The sequence below is a fragment of the Scleropages formosus genome, chromosome 1 (assembly GCF_900964775.1).
Source record: "Scleropages formosus chromosome 1, fSclFor1.1, whole genome shotgun sequence".
Taxonomy (NCBI): domain Eukaryota; kingdom Metazoa; phylum Chordata; class Actinopteri; order Osteoglossiformes; family Osteoglossidae; genus Scleropages; species Scleropages formosus.
Window position 1 is genome coordinate 6,098,749 of NC_041806.1, and position 12,557 is coordinate 6,111,305.

At 45.1% G+C, this 12,557-nt stretch overlaps 1 pseudogene; it reads right to left on the reverse strand.

The window, feature by feature from the left end:
• LOC108925547 (plasma membrane calcium-transporting ATPase 2-like) overlaps positions 1–12,557 on the reverse strand; it is a 68,406-nt pseudogene that overhangs the window by 45,035 nt on the left and 10,814 nt on the right.

Genomic DNA, 12,557 nt, shown 5'->3' on the forward strand with positions numbered 1-12,557 from the left:
TGTAGTCACCGTGGGTTGAAATCAGCCACATGAGCGAGCAAGAGGCGCAGGACAGCAGGGATTCAACCAAAAATGGGGAAAAATGACCTTTTCAAAAAGCACAAACCAACAACACGACACAGGAATGAAACAGCGACACTGACAGAACCTCTTTCACACGAGTCATAATTGTCCAGTTAAAGACAGCTGGTCGTCAGTAACAACTTAAAATCGGTAGGGGTGGATCCCGGGCAATTGTCCATCCAATTTTGCAGTACAGCTCACCTTGAGATTTTAAGTGGTTGCTTATGTACTTGTGCATTATTCCATTAAGCACTTATAATACAAGAACAGATCCATTTTATTTCTGAGATTATTGAAATGCAGTAATAGGGTAAAGATTAAGGTAGGTTAGCCCTAACCCTAACCTTAGGGTATATCGTCAGTGCATCACGCAAACCTCTCAAAGGCCCCTGCGCCACATACCCTGTTCTTAACAAATGAGGGTTAGGCATGAATTGAGGATCCACTAAAGAGCAAAATGTAAGAGGTGCCTACATTTTTTCTTTCATTTTCAGGAAAAACGTTGTGGTATAACAAGAACATCTAAATATAAGACTTGAATATTTTTTTTTTTTTTTTTCTTTTTGGCCAAAGATTGCACACATTAAGACATGCGGTTAAAAATAGTGCCTTAGCATTTTTCTTCTAAATTATTACAGGAAAGCATTTCGATAGCGAGCCAAGAGAACATCTTTGCACCAGGACTGAAAAAAGTAATATCCTTCTAAAAACATTTCGCAGGAAGCTCATTAGACAAATCGCAAGCCTTTGCGGGAATCTATCGGGCTCAGGTTCCCGAGCGAGACTTTCTGTAGGTGGGCCTTCCTTTTCCAAGGACAAAATCCGGAAGGAGGGCTATAAAAAAAGGTCATATTGTCATCTGGCACACCCCCGTGACCCAGTTTCTCTTGGAGAGAGTGGTGCGTGAAGTCCCAAAGGATCTCGAGTACAATAGCAATATTCTCATTAATCAGTGTGCAGAACCAGGACATTTAGACAGGAGTCCTGCAATGTCACTCTCAAAGGCTAAAGAAAATGACACATTTTAAACAAGCCCAAGGCACACCTTTTAAAATAAACAGATATGTGATTCGCAAATGATTTTTATAAGCTGACACATTACAAGGCCAGTTGACATTGTTGTCCCACTGCAAAATTCTGCATATATTGACACTTGTTTTTTGTACCTAAAAATAGATCGCCATGGAAACGGAAAGTATGGCACTGGCATGGCGGAGGCTCTCGAGAGCAGCCCGTGCGCTCGGCACCGTGGTTTCTGCTACGAGCGAGGCGGGGAAAGGAGGTTGCGGAGAAAGATCGACACGTTATCCTGTTTGTGTCGGTGCCCGGAGCAAAAATAATGCTCCCCGTGAGCGAAACGGAGCCGTTGTTTGACAGATCACTGCCCAGGGTTGTGGAGCAAGTCCTTTCGCAGAAATGCTCATGTAAGTGGCTTCCGCAATGAGCCGCACTTGGGGGTGGGGAGGTGCGCGAGGACAAGCCTCGTGCTGCACCGCGATGAGGACCGGGACCGCTGGGTCCTCAGGTGTGCTTCATCGGCATCATCCAGTGACAGGTGCGGTACGCGCAGTCAAGTTTACACGGCAAAAATGACAGCGTTTGCACCAGAAACACGGCAATTTGTCTGGAGAGCAAAAGTTAGATCTCCTGGCCTAAAAATGTCAAGCTGAGTGGGTTTTACATCATACCGAGAAGGTGCCAAAATGTGGTTTCCGTGGAAACGTGGGAAAGAACACAGAATATCGATCGCGGTATTCAAAGATGATGATGAAAGTCATTGTGTGCCGGAGCATTCTGTGTACATATTTTAAAGATTTGTATTTCTGAAGCATGTTTTTTTTTTCTTATCGGGAATTGGGTGCATCTGCGGTTCTGCAATCCCGGTAAAACTCGGCGGGGAAAACACTCTCACGGACCACCGCCTTGTTAGCTTAGGGCGAAAGTGACCCGCAGGTGCGCTGAGACATGGAGCATAATAGGAGCAAAATGACTTTATTGCAATTTATTGTGGTGTTGTACCTCTCAGTAGCAGTGACAGGACCACCTGCCACAAACCTGAAATATGTCCTCTCATCACATCATTAAGGGTTACACCCTGTGTTGATCTAAGGCGCAGGCCCATGGTTACTACAGTAAACAGTGGTGTATAACACATCTTCCTCATCCCAGCATCTTCCTCTTTCATTTTTTTACTATTCCAGAATTGACTTCATTCCTAAATCCACCTGGCCACTGATTTCTTTGTTACCGCAGCGATTTTAGGCACCGAAAATGATCACGTGTACAGCGTGAAACAAAGCACGCGCACGCTGGCTGAAGCCGCTTTTCCCAAGCAGGGGGTCGCAGCGAGCTGGACTGGACCGGGCTGGAAGGGGAGGGGACGCCAGGCCGTCACAAGGCACCCCAAGTGGGACTCAAACCCCAGACCCACCAGAGAGCAGGGCCCAGCCAAACCCAGTGTGCTGCTAAACCCCCTGAAACACAGCAATTATTCATATATATACAGATACATGTATGTATTTATATACACACACACACCATATGTATGTGTGTATATTTAAAATCTCCCCTGATATAATTTCTGCAGCCTTTCGTTGCACACCGAGTTGTATCTAACAGTCATTCTTTACTCAATAAAAGCAACAGAGATTTAATAGGGTTTTCATTATATGTTTTACGTTTGCACCCTGAAGCTGAAGTCATAAGCAGTGATTAGCATGTCAACAAACAAGGCAGCTTGAGGGTGCGAAGATTAAGGCTCGGTAAAATCGTGTTAAAACACCGAACATTTTACAATGTTTTGAAGGCCGCGGCAGAATAATTAGACATAGGAAAGCTCAAACGTAGCGATTCATTCCTTAGGTGCAGCGTCGCCGTACTGTAGCTGTACCACTTAGTTGGGTCGACACCCGCCTAAATATAGACCGGGTCGTGTGTGGGAAGACGACACTGTTCTCGTGGTGTAGATTCATGGACTCCTGGGAGATTTACCTTCCCCCACCATTCAGCAGCTGACCTGCTTGCAGTATGGAGAGGCTGGGAGTAACTGAGAGTAACAGCGCTGAGCAAACAGAAGGCGGAGAGCCCATCCTTCAGCACGTCCGTATGGCCAGAGGAGGTCATGCGTGCGCTTACGTGAGCATCACTTTCAAATAAGGACAGCTGGACAGTGTTGTGTCAACCTGGCCATTCGTGGATCTTTGCTTTTTAATGCTCCTCGATGCATAGTTCATAACGGGCAGATGGACCTACATGAGTCGAAGGAGCCTGAAATGTAACACGTGTACTCATTTTGGTTGATCGCAGAACATCTGGTGACAGTTTCAATTCTCAGTCACACTACTGCTGGTTTGCTGCAACAGATCCGCCAGCATAACTTTCACTTAACCCTTTACGCCTGGAGATTTAGCCTCCGCTGCAGGAAACAGAGGGTAGAACCTCTATGTGCGGCTCACGGTTGAAGCTACACAGAGGTGGCAGCGACACATCGGCTCGCTCGCTCACGCACGGGCCCGTCCGTTCTCTCCCACTCAGTCATCCACCGACTTGCGCCCCTTTTCCCCCCCGCTCACCCACTCCTTCACTCATCCACTCGCACACGATCTCACCCGCCTACTCCCTCACTCTTCCATTTGTTCGCACCTCATCTCTCTCGCGGTCTCGGCCCCGAAGGCTTAAATAACTGGCTGATGCCTGTCATCGCCGATCAGTTCGAAAGAAACTCGTGGTATCAACGTGCACCACAGTCTAGCTCTGCCAAAGCTCTACCTATTATTATGAATTCACAGCACATAGAATAATTCCCAGTCGTCTACTTGAGATTAACGGTCATTCGCGCAATCTTCGACTCGGTCGCCCTTATTTCTGCTAAACACGAGCATTACCATTATTTACTGCTCAGATTTTTTTTGTTTCGTCTCACAACTTTGTGCTGAATATGTAAACGGTGCTTCTCTTTTTTTAAAAAAAAAGAGTGTAAACTGCACCGCGAAGCTCTCCTGAAACAGCTCCTGCTTCAGTCGCTATTGGTCTGGAGGTGTCTCAGATAGTAGACTCCATAAATTCTCCTGCGATGCTCCTTCTGTCAGGTCTGCAGAAGCTTCCGTTTCGACTTCGTATCGACTTCCCAATCCCTCATCGAGAGCAGCTGAAGTATTCTTGTATGTGCGATGCTTTACCCTGTTTCATTTTAACAGCGTTTTCATGTATCGGTTGTATGTTTCATTCTGTTTTAACACGCCGCTATAATAATATTTGTATATCTCACTATCCTCTGATCGTAAATGTTAATCTGACCTCATACTTCGACACTCTCTTAAACAAGAGCTTCCCACTCTGTCCTCTGACTCCAGCCATCTGTCGGTTTTCTCAACTCCGCAACTACACGGCGCATCTCGCCGCTTCTCATCTCTGCTTCTGCCGATGGAGTGACTGTTTTGTCAGCACAGTAAACCCCATAAACTCCATTATTGCCTCCAGATCAGCCACTTGACCTCCAAGTTACCCATGGTTTTGAATTACTCTGTGAAGTCCGAAAGGACAGACTCCAGTCAGGGTGGTTCCTCTTTGCTTGTTCCAATGCCCTTTTATTTCTTTTTCTGTAATCAGCCTCCTTTAATACAGATTGCTTTGCTTACGCTACGATTGTACTTATTATTTAGACATTGCTACGTAACGTTTCCATTTTGTGCACTTAAATATTTCATTAGAAAACATTTCGAAGCAATTTTAGCATTTTTGTTGCAAAAATTTTGGGGCTGGTAGTGTAGCGGTTAGAGCTACTTCCTTCAGACCCAAAGGTCGCAGGTTCAATTCCCATCTCCAGCTGTAGTACCCTCGAGTGTGGTGCTTATCCTAAATTCCTCCAGTAAAAATGACCCAACTGTATAAATGGGTTAATAATGGACAGCAATGTCACGCTCTAAGTCGCTTTGGAAAAAAGTGTCAGCTGAGTGTTATGTTGCATAAAAGACAACAGCATAAGTGTTTTTTTTTTTTTGAGTTTAAGAAAATATGCAGCCCAAAGTGCAAATTGCACCAATCCAACGAAAGTCACAGTGTAAACAGTTGCAGCACTGAACGATATCTATGCAGAGAGAGAGAAGCCGCTGAACGTCTCGACTCACCCTCTGTAGGAGAGGTCTTCAGACGCCTGCAGAGCCCCTCCGTACTCCCATAGTCCTCCTGGATTTTGCTAACAGCCTCAGGCCCACGCAGCTCCATGAGGGAGCGTAGCTCCTGCAAGGAGCAGCCAAATTCACCTGCATGGTTGGCCTCATTTCTTTGGTTCTTTGTGTGGAAGTCACTATTTGTCATTTCTCCCATAGTGACTGGTATTGCTTTCAAGGACAGTCAGTGCTGGACTGGGGCTTGAGGGCTGTCGAAGAAAAACACCAAAAAACAAATCGTTCCGGTGCGATCCGTGCGAAATCCTTAATCCAGATTGAGGGCAAAATGAAGAGTGCTGTCCAGTCAAGGATCTGGAGGAGCTCAGAGGAGTCCCCCTGGTTTAGGAGCGAAACGCATAAGACGGCACAGGTACGCTGAACCCGTCCAGCCGAGCTGCACAGGACTCCTGTTCTCAGGGTTGCGGTCCAGCACTGCTCCTCTCGCAGCTTCCCATTCTGCTGGTCTGGTGCCGCTGCTGCCTACATGGTAGTCGTCTCCATCACTCCTTCAGAGAGAGAGAGATAGAGAGAAGGGAGAGATGGAGGCAGAGTCAGTCGCAGAGGAAATCTCACACGCACCGGTGCAGGGGGTAGGGCATTTGAAGCTCCACTGCAACGCAGCAATCGCCTCTGCGGGAGAGCCGGTAACCTGTGGCACAGCATGGTCCTGCCGTTGACAAAGCCACATGGGCGGTGGGTCCCGTTCGGCTCCGGCGAACGCCACCGCGGCCTACACGCTTCGATCAGCCCGGGGGATGCTTAACAAGGCAGCTCATGAATACTAATCGGCGCAGTAACCATTTGTGCCTCTCAGCAGAAAATGTTACTCTGGTTCAGACGTTATGTGAGTTTTGGGCTGAAACGTGGATCAAAGGGAATCGACGTCGTACGCCCAAACACTGCTTACGGTAGACGTATGGTGAAAAACGTGATTGCAGTTCAGGTGGGGGCTACTCGGCTTTGGTAACTGTTTGATGAGATACATTTAGCTGATGGTTTTCTCCAAAGCAACTTATAATGTTAATCTATATATAGTGAATTGTCCATTTACACAGCTGTGTCATTTTACTGGAGCAGTTTTGGGGTAAATACCTTACTCAAGGGTACTACAGCTGGAGGCGGGATTCAAACCTGTGACCTTTGCATCCAAAGGCAGCGGCTATGCTACCAGCTGCCCCTACATAATACAGCAACAAAAAGGTCATACGTAAGCTCAGCCTCCTCCTGGATGAAGAATTAAAACCTCGGGAAATCGGCTTCATTGCATGTGATTTTGGCAACAGTGAGTCATACATGTTTTATTTTATTTTTAGTGTGAAAACTGAGCATGTGCGGTTTAAATGTTTTAACCACTGCTCCTCTGCATTGAAGCAGCAAAGCGAAGATATTCCCCGGACTGGAGGGAACCGGTGGATGTTTGGTTTTATGCGGCAACTAAGCTCTTAATTACCTTAGTTAATTAGGTACTTAGTCAGTGCGGCTCGCTGTTGGATGGAATGACAAGTCTTTCTTTGTGATCGCGAACAAGTGGAGCTGCGGAAGGACCTGCAGTGTGAACTGTGAAGAATTCGACTGAGAAAAAAAAAAAATGCAGTAAACACCCCAGACAAAACAGGCCACCGGGTAGGAGGTGCCGGCTGTCAGCTAGAAGAAGCAGCGTTCACGATTCTGAAAGGCAATACAGCATCTCGGTCCAACCCTGTCCTCTTTTAACTAATCACATGGTCCGTCTATTTTTTTCCCATCTTCTTCTCTGTATTGCCACAATATTTTAATTTGGGATCTAGCCTATATAATTATAATAAGTGATGCTTAATAGCGACCACTGCAGTTACTTAATTTACAGCTAGCACATTCACAGTGCTGAAATCCTCTGCTAACACCAGCAATACTTTCCTGTAAAAATATTGACATTTTTCTGAAAAACATCACCCGCGTTTCCTTCAGCCCAGCCGTGACACAATTTCCAGCGCGGCAGACATTAATCTCCGACCCAGTTCGACATGTTCTTGAAATGTATAGGAAAACTGAAATGACCGGGAGAAGCATGACTGTATGATTACATTTTCTTTCAGTCCATCAAGCATATCAAGACTGAGGCAATATTCTTACTTGACCAGAAGATGGCACAGAAAAACTTGATAATAGGAGCAGTCCGCTATCTTGATGGATGAAATACAATTGCGGCTTCACATCCAGAGATCGGTGATGATAATCTGCAGCTCGCCACACGCAAAACTGCTTGGATTCACCGCCCAGAACTGCCTGCACGTTTGCCTGCTTGCTCCACCCACTATTTTACCAGACTCGACCCCATCAACCTTCTTGTGATCATCCGATTGCATCAAAAAACATTAACATTTATTCCACTCGTTCCTTTAAAGCAACTTACAATGTTAAGGTTACACTTAGTCACCCATTTAAACAGCCAAGTAATTTTACTGGAGCAACTTACGGTAAGTACCCCACTCAAGGGTACTACAGCTAGAGGGAGGGATTAAACCTATGCCCTTTGGATCCAAAGGCCGTAGCTCCAACCACTACGCTACCAACTGGCCCGCTAGCAGCATCTCTGTTTTCAATCCCTAAATAAATTGAAATGGAACTCAACCAGTTCCCATTAGTGTAGGTAAAACGAACTAATCTCCTTTTCAGCATTCTTTTCATTGAAGACTCCGAAATCCAGAAGTCTGGGAGAAGGGCAGAGACCGAGCGTATTTGTCCCAGAGGTGACTGTCCACATGTTGCTGAGCTGGCTGATTTCAATCACTTTGACACCTGTGCATGCCTGATTTTATTAGCGTCCACCCCAGCAGCAGAAAGGCAATTTAACAGTATTTAACCTTTTTGCCTCTGCAACATACATACACAAGTGCCATTACACAGAGCAAAGCAGCGAGTCCCTCAGCAGAGGAGATAATTTACCCTAGAGCCCATCTTCGCGTGGATGCTTATCTGCACACAGATGAATAGGTGGCGTCGCCACAGGCATCATTAGAATAAATGCACCGCATAAACAGTAAACCCACCAGCTTAATGCTCTGTAATAACAGAGCCAGTGGAGTGGCTGAAGGAGTGGGAGAAGAAACGGGAACACTTTAAACTAATTGGATGAGCTGTAAAGAGAAAGGGCAGAACCTTTCAAACCATGCCCGGACCGCAGGATCCATCCCCCTTTTCCGCTGAAAGAACAGAGTCGATAAAATGTTTATTTATTTAACAAACATTGCGATCCAGAGCACCACCTTGAACTGAGAAAGTAAATCCAGTGAAAAGCTCTACATGGACATTCGGTGCGGCAAACCTCAGTAGCAGAATCCCACGTGACACTACATCAGTATCGTTCTCCAAAGCCATCATCATTCAGCAAAGTTAGGCAAGATGCACGACAACCTGTGGCACAGAACGGATCGCAGTCAAATGCTTCTGAAGACGACTGCAAGAAATGGCTCTTTCACTTTATGGTACTTTGGTTGTTCAGGGTCTGTCGGTCCACCACTGATAAACATTAGACCATAAATGATATTAATAGCCAAATAACAGTAGAAGAATGACAAAAGAGTCCACTGTCGTTGGATTTGACAATACTTGGTGTGATCCATGCAGAACAGAAGGTATATAACCATTAAGAGAGGTAGTCTGGGCAATTACCATGGGTTTTAACCCTGATTCAGGTCAAACGTGACACTGAATGACAGTGACAGAAGAGCAGTGATGTGTCAGGTGGACAGATAATGGGGACGTTAGAGAGGGGTGGCGTAGAGGGCAGCGAGAGGTTATGTGGAGAAAGTGCAGTGATTTGGAGAGTGGGGAAATAAAGTGATGATTTAGGAGGAGGTGCTGTAGAAGGTGGACAGAGGTGGTGTGGAGAAAGGAGTGCAGATAGGTGAAGGTTGCATAGGAAAAAGGAAAGGGGTAGCATGGTAGCTAGCACAACTGCCTTTGGCTCTGAAGGTTGCATGTTCAATCCTTACCTCTGGCTGTAGTACCTGTGAGCAAGGTACTTACCCTAAATTGCTCCAGTAAATTACCCATCTGTCTAAATGGGTAAACAATTGTAACCTTAACATTACAAATCACTCTGGGGGAAAAAAGCATGAGATAAACATAAAAGGAAGAGTGTTGAGGGTTAATGGATGCAGTGAGTACAGTGTAGGTAGGTGATGGGGAGAGTGATATGTAGGCTTCAGAAATAAAGATACAGGCATGGATGGTCAAGAAGAGTTGCATGAAGGTCAAAGAAAGGTGGCACAAGGACAAGCAAGAGGAGTACTGGCATAGCAGAACTTCCATTAATAGGAAGAAGAGTAGTAAGTGTGCCAAAGTGGCCACCACTGAGAGTGCCTAGAAGATTGCTCAAATGACAAGCAAAAACTAGGGTTCTGCTATTGTTTCCAGAACAGTTTACTCTTTGTCACAAGCTGCCTATGAAGCTCAGTTGTGTCATAAATAAGCAATTCAAAAATGGAATCCCATAACCTTCTACTAAATGAACTGTAGGATGCCTTAACAGATAATTCTTGATTTTTCAACCTCAACACAGCACGAAGACACTAGAATCAGTCTTTTAATAGAGCAGTGCAGGCAAATCTATTATCGCCCAAATCAGTCATTAGGGATGGATTTAATGGACCTGGTGCGTACCTACGAAAGAAACGAACGACACCCTCTCCAGGGATGGCAGCCTCCTTTTTACCATCCGCTGTTTGGTCCCATGTCTCTCAAATGGTCTTCATTGAAAACCAGTGAGAATCCACACCCAGGAAGTGTGGTGACTCACAGAAGAAAGCAGCATGATGATCTTGCCCATCATGGTAGGAAGCTGAGAGAATGAACATCCAGTAGGAATCATGACTCACAGCCAAGAGAGTAGCATGGTTTTCACACTGCATTTGCATGAAGGGGAAAACATTGTAAATTATTTAGGACGGTTACCGTTTTGAACTGTATTTTTTTAAATAAAGTTCCTGTACAAACTCAAATGTAACATGAAATAATTAGGTTCCGTGGAGACCGAGCTATAATACTAGAGTCAACGGGAACATAATTAACTTGTTTTTTTTTTTCTTTTTCTTTTTTTTTTTTTTTTCTCGCACAAGAGGACTGCAAAGCTAAATCAGTTTGGAGAAACTTCTGACGTGAAATTTGTTTTGGAGAAAGACAATATGTACCACATCACATGACATTCAAATTATCACCTGGAAGGAGCCAAGCGCTTGCATTTATAGTCTGCATGTCTCACCAGTCTATTTACGGTATAACTAAATAATGCCATTTAAGAAAAATGATAGATAATAAGTTCAGCTCTCCAAGTATTCTCTTCCAGCAGACTGTAAATGACTAATATTGTGGTTCCCTCACACATTAAAGAAAAACAATCAGAAAAGAATAAGTCATATTCTGGTCCATCTGGCTGTCCTAATCCATCCCTCTGTTTTTCCTGACATCACTAGTGCGTCAGTCCAGCTAAGGCAGACTATCCTGACTGACCGGACATAATCTTTAGCCAAGTTCATGATCCTGATGATCAAATGTTTAACATTTTCCATTTACTCTCATGTAATCAGAAATTAATCATTTACTAGGGGCACAGTAAATAGACCCTGGACATACCCATAGACATTACCCACCTGTAAACAGGAAACATACCATTTTCAACGGCAACCTATCACCCGATCAAGGTACAGGTGAGGAACGAAGGTTTATTACAGTAGGAACTTTGAAATTTGTCTGCTGTCTCAGAGCGCCTGAGTGGTGCTAGAGAACGTGGGTTTGATCCCCGCTCAGTCTGTGGAGTTTGCATGTTCTCCTGTGTCTGCGTGGGTTTCCTCCGGGTGCCCTGGTTTCCTCCCACACTCCAAAGACATGCTGTTCAGGTTCCCCCGTAGTGTGTGAGTGACAGAGAGCGTGTTTTCCACTCATGTATGGATGAGTGACCCAGTGGAAGTAGCGTATCAAGCAGTGTAAGTCACCACGGTGAATAAGGTGTGTGGGCTGATAACACTACATAGAGTTAATTGGATGTCGCTTTGGAGAAAAGCGTCTTCTAAATGAAAAAAACGTAAATCATGACAAATGTGCAGGTACCTGTCACATGCTGGCCTACTCAGCCTTTTCGGTACAGTGCCCTTGTGACGCTGTGCATTCAGTGGCAGCTTTTGATTTTCATAGTCGAGAGGGGTGTTTGGTTCAGCATCTAAAGCGGCCGAAGTATTATTCTGTGAGGATCACCAGAGTGTAGGCAGTTCCCATAGCCCCCACTCAAGAATGAGGACATCTCTTACGCAGAACACAGCAGCAATTTGCAGCATCTCATCAATAGGTAATGGGCCAGAGAACTTACCCAAGAAATTATACATGATACAGTAACGTTGCCACTATTCTTCAGAAGTCATGTGTGTCGCAGCAAGTGATGAGGTCTGCGGTTCCGTATGCAGGTGTCCCTTGAACGCCGTACAATGGATACTGTGGCTTAACTTATTCTGAAAGCCATGTCACATCTGAGGTGTTGATGTCTCCTGCCTCAACATCTGTTACGCACAGATAACGTTCACTTCTGAGCTGTAGCGTTTTCAACGACAGTCGCGAGCAAAGGGTTAAAAAGTCCAGAACTTCGGCTTTGCGAAATTGTCACCAAAACCGATGCAGCCACTTTCAGCAGCGCACCTTAACAGCTGTGCCCAAGGAGAGCTCTCTGCACGGCACCGAGACCGTGCCTTACACTGCGCTGTCAAGACGAATTTATCCCGCAGCATCCAGACAACAGAACCAAGGCCAGTGCCGGGTGGGCGGCTGACTTGATGTCAGGGATGTCGGACACACTTTCTGCTATCTAACAGGACTGGATCCTACTGCAGCCCCTGGGCTACACGTGCCTAATGACTCAGAATAAATGACAGTTCGAGGAGTGACAAACGTTTCGGCAGATCCACCTCATCTACGGATCCCGTGGAACCTACCAAACTCCGGTTGGGATCCACAGCAGTGCGTACTTCTACTCTAATTCCCAATAATAGAGCCAAAAAACAGAGGGGTCTTTAAATAAAAAAGACACAGGGTTGCTGGTTCAATTTCTAGACAAAAAAAAAGGTTCAGTATTTAACTAAGATTCTTAACTGAAATTGCTTAATTGCACCAAAACGTCTAAGATTCGATCGTAAGATTTCTTGAAAAATAATGGAATCTGCTCAAAAAAATCAATTAACAGAGAGATTGACCTGAAGTGAAATTTCCCAACAATTATTCAATAAATATCTGATCAATATACACAGTGATCCTTTATGTTTTAGTACATCAAAATATATCCGATAGTGTTTTTTGTTCACA